The following is a 4712-nucleotide window of genomic DNA, read 5'->3' as shown; positions in this document are numbered from 1 at the left end:
AAATGCTTTCTTCCATTTGTGGATTTTCATATTGGATGTATTCTGATTTTATATAAGGTTTTACTCATCTTGTTTTATCATTACAATTTTTTATTTATTAGTATGAAATTTAAGGTTATTAATTAGTTAGTAACTGAACTGACTGATAGATTTCAGTTTAGTTATATTTCTTATTAGACTCAGTTCAATTCTAATTAATTGGCAACCCTTAATCATATCCCAGCAAATTATAAACCAACACACTCACTTTAGTCCAAATATTTCTACTCAAAATATCCTAAGATGCTCTGCAAATTAGAAACCTACCATTTGGGATTTTGATTTTGTGGATTCCTTGAGGAGTGAATACCTGGTTTCTTATTCTTCTTTATTTGACATGGTTTAGAAAATAAATTTCAAATAGTCAGGATAAGGTATATCACTTTCAGCCAATGAGGAAAGATTTGCACGGTAATTGAAATAGACTCTTGAGACAACATGGGTTTAACGTACATCTCTTGTTGATAAGGTTTATCCACTTCCAGCCACAAACATGAATCATAAACCGATAACACTTAAGACACACCACATTCTCAAGGCTTTGGGACCATTCTTTTAATATTTTTGGGGACCAGTAAGAGGTCTGATTAATTAATTTGATTCTAATGTATGAAATTACGATATTTTGTAATCTTATTTTTCTTATGTACTTATAATGCTTATTTTGTAATTAGAGGGGGAGGAGAATTAGGATAAATTATTTGATTGATTTATAGTATAATTATAAATAAATTAAATTAATTATAATCCTAAAAGGAAATATAGATTCTAATGTGATTAGAATTTTAAATATACATATATATATATATAATAGAATTAAGAATAAATAGTAATTAGGGCAAAGTACGAAAAAAAAATGCTTGTGGCTTACCTTATTTGCAAATAGAGGTATGTGGTATGTTTTTTTTTTTTACAAAACAAGGTATTTAAAATTAAACTTTTAAGTAATTGGTGATAATAAAAGCATTTTTTAATATTTTTTCAATTACATTTATATATTAACAAAATACAGATCCCAAAATCAAATTACAACTGTGTAAAATGAACTTAAATATCAATTTAATTTATAAACTGCCAGATTAGTAAAAAACGTAAAATTCCATCATATATACTATTTATTGTTTCGATTTAGAAAATTGTTTTTTTCGGAGATTATGTTTTGTTGATATGTAAGTATAATTTTTATTAAGATAAAAATGTTTTTGTTTGTAATTAGAACTTAAATGTGTAATTGTAATATATACTTTGTTTTGTAAATAAAACATACCATAGACCTTTATTTGTGAACTTTTAAACCACATGCCTCTGTTTGCAAATTGGGCAAACCACGAGCATTTTTTTCGAACTTTTCCCTAGTAATTATATTTCCTATTTAATTAAGTTAACCTAATGTGATTAGGAGAGTTTTGAAGGACGAATACATCACCAGCTCCGTGACTTGTCCAAAATAGTTGATTGGCTTCATGAACTTTGCAAATGTCTCACGAGCTCCCTAAACTTGCTTATTTTGTATCATCAGTTCCCTAATAACACTACAACAAAAACTACCTATAGAGGCAGTTTTTTTCATGTGTAGGGGCGGTTAAAACCGCCCCTACAAGCTCTAGGGGCGGTTTTGTCAACCGCCCCAAATCCGTCTCCAAAGGGATGCGGAGCTACAGATTACCGATGAAAATAGTCTCCGTCGGGATAGATTTTTTTTTACCGACGGACTTTATAGGGACGGTTTAAACCGCCCCTACACCTTCTTTTAAAATATCTATTTTTTATTCTAGGGGCGGTTTTAACCGCCCCTACTTGTGATATTTTTTTTATACAGGTTTTATATTCCAATTGGTACCTAATAATAATTATGAATTAATTTTAAATAAAGAACTCGTTAAAAAAAAGCATCATATGGATTTAGTACAACAGTTTTATTACATTTTGAGTACATCCGCCTCCACAGAACTAACAAAAAAAAAACAGAGAGAGAGAGAGGTCAAGGTCAAGGTCAAGTTCAAGCTCTATCTCTCAGTATTACACGGTAGCAGATTAAGACATAAAAATTACATAGTTGCCTAATATGTTACAAGCTATCTTGGCTCTATATTTTACATTTGAGCAGCAGCAGCTAGGAAGGATTGAGCATCTCTTTCTTATTGACTGCCCCATCCTTGCAAATCACAATGCTCATCAATTTACATGGCTTTTCATCTTCTAGCATTTGGACTACACTTCTCATTGTTGGTCTTTGTGATGGAAATATGGAAATCTGGCAGTACACATTATTGCAATTCTCAATACCTTGACTACATCTTCCTTGAAAACTTTTGCGATTCTTGAATCCATTATACTAAATACTCTCTTTACACTTCAAGTTGCTACCAACCCAATCCACTATGTCTTTATTCTCTCCAAATTCCGCTTCCATCGGCCTTTGACACTCATTTCCTTTGTGTCATGCTCCTGCTGGATGCCCAACACCTACAAACAAGAAGCACTAGAATTAACTAGAGATGAGGGTTGAAAATACAAATAGAATATCAGGTCCTTGATTTGCAAATAAAGTTTTGCAATTACAACTGTCCAATCATATGCCTCATGAACCACTACCATTGTACACATGATTGAGGAGTCTTGGTTGGAGGTGCAATTCCTGAAATCTATAAATTACTAAAACATGTCAAGGAAGCACAAAGCATAGACCTTTTTGGTAGCCTAATATACAGGTTTCAATGATACAGAAGATTGTCTAAAACAAATGAACTACATGGAAAATATATGTGGAGTGGTATTATAATGGATCACTAGCAAAAGATTTAATATGAGATGATAGTTAAATTGGTCTAAATTACCATCTCTTTCTTCAAGTTGTTGACATCTCATCACATCAAGTGCCAATATGATACCCTCAATAGTCATCACAAATACAGATACGTTAATCGCTAACATTCTCATGCCTGAAGTGCATAGTTTTGACTTGAAATCCATAACTCATCCTGTTGTAAATCCATATCAAAAACTTCAATCTTGGAGTATCTAAAATTACAACAGTTCATAACAAAGAAACACAAACAAATTCAAGGAAAGTGCAAAACACAAAACAAATGAGAAGGAACTTTAAACTCACCTTTGATGTAACAAGAATATGTTTTAACATCATCATAAAATGTCTTACAGCAAGGTTTTATAGTTTAAATGAACAAAAAAGAAAAAAAAACTCCAAAAGCTACAAGCTAGAACTTACAAAATTTCAAGTGGCAGTATGTTATCCTTCACAACTAAGAACAACACATATTTAAACAATTCAATATCTCACTTTCTCTGTTTATTAGTGTTTCCTAATTTTACAAACACTTTGTCCAAAGTCCTTGACAGAAACCCCTTAAAAGCACTTGAAATGTAGCAACTAAACATGACTTCAAACCATCAACCATTTCAGGATTACCAGCATAAAATACCAATGGTGATCTAATCTCAAAGCAACCAATCCTAATTACTACTATATCAATGGTGATCTACAAGTCCATTCCAAATCTGTGTAACCAGCAAACTATATGGCAATGCCTCTTTAGGAAGAAAATTACGAGAAAATTTTATTTGGAAAACAAAAGAGAATCTCAAAAAAAGTAATTGCAACTATTCATTACAAATAAAGAAGCACATAGAATATATACCTTTAGCCTGTGATCACCGCCTACAAACTTGACTCCCAGAATGTGCTCTTCATCGTTGAGGAGTTCGAGCCTCTCTATACTAGTGGTAGCAGGGAGTCCAGATTTGACATTCACTTCCCTAACACTTCCAATCCCAAGCTCTCCATTCATGATGCACCTACTCATGAATGGTTTGTATCTCTGTGGCTGATTGAATCGCCTAACCAGTGGCCATACCTAATCCAAAAGAATTAAGAACTCAGAATTAAGAACTCGGTTGGTTGATCAGAACTTAGAAATGAAAACTATCCGTGTAAACCACTGAAAACAGAAATCTGGTCATTCCAGAAGCAGTTCAGCACAAAAGAATAAATTAAAAATTGGTTATAAGAAATCAAAGCATAAAAATACAAAAATCAAGGAGAATAAAAAAAACTGAAACCAAACAAAATCCAGCAATCGATCTGGATTCCTCCATTGACACAAAGAAGAGAGTCAAACACAACGAACTAAACCACCTAGATGGATCCAAGAGAAGCTAGAACTTACAAAGGCGAGTAGTCCTCAGCCGTGACCGAGAAGGAGCATTTCGCCTGCGATTCTCTCTTGCATTTGTTATCACAAGGGATTAGAAAAGTAGAAAAAACATAAAAATCGTTTTCTGTATAAACAAATCTCAATTAGCAAACTCATCCAAATTTCTAGAGAGAAAGAATGGTCGATGAACCAGACGGAGGAAAGAGGATCATAGGGAAGAAAGAGAAGGAGGAAGCTCTGTTTTTCGTAAGCGGTTTTAATGGGATCCAGATGGCAGATAAAACAAATTAATGGGCTTTTCTCTAGTGACGATTTATGGATCCGCCCTTTTACACTACATGGATAAATTTCAGTGAAGCCCATTTAGGCGGTTTATCTTGCAGCTGCTATGAAAGGGCCGGTAAAGCCCACTTTTCTTGTAGTGTAACTTGTCCATAAAAGTAGATTAGCTCCTTTAACTTTGCAAGTATCTCACAAACTCTCCAAATCGAGTATTTT

At 33.1% G+C, this 4712-nt stretch overlaps 1 long non-coding RNA gene across 2 annotated transcripts; it reads right to left on the bottom strand.

Moving 5' to 3' along the window:
• Positions 1 to 2016: 2016 nt before the first annotated feature.
• On the bottom strand, positions 2017 to 4479 carry LOC136231102 (uncharacterized). 2 transcript variants are annotated; one of them, XR_010689675.1, is made up of 4 exons: positions 4227 to 4479; positions 3699 to 3914; positions 2877 to 3020; positions 2017 to 2505 (listed from the first exon to the last, which is right to left on the bottom strand). It is a non-coding gene; the product is annotated as an uncharacterized lncRNA (long non-coding RNA). The 2 variants fall into 2 exon arrangements; XR_010689676.1 differs by lacking the exon at positions 2877 to 3020 and having other exon boundaries at positions 4227 to 4477.
• Between the last annotated feature and the right edge of the window lie 233 nt (positions 4480 to 4712).

Source organism: Euphorbia lathyris, chromosome 5 (genome assembly GCF_963576675.1).
Source record: "Euphorbia lathyris chromosome 5, ddEupLath1.1, whole genome shotgun sequence".
Lineage (NCBI taxonomy): Eukaryota > Viridiplantae > Streptophyta > Magnoliopsida > Malpighiales > Euphorbiaceae > Euphorbia > Euphorbia lathyris.
Note: the sequence above shows the minus strand (reverse complement) of the source record. Positions and strands in the feature narration are given on the sequence as shown.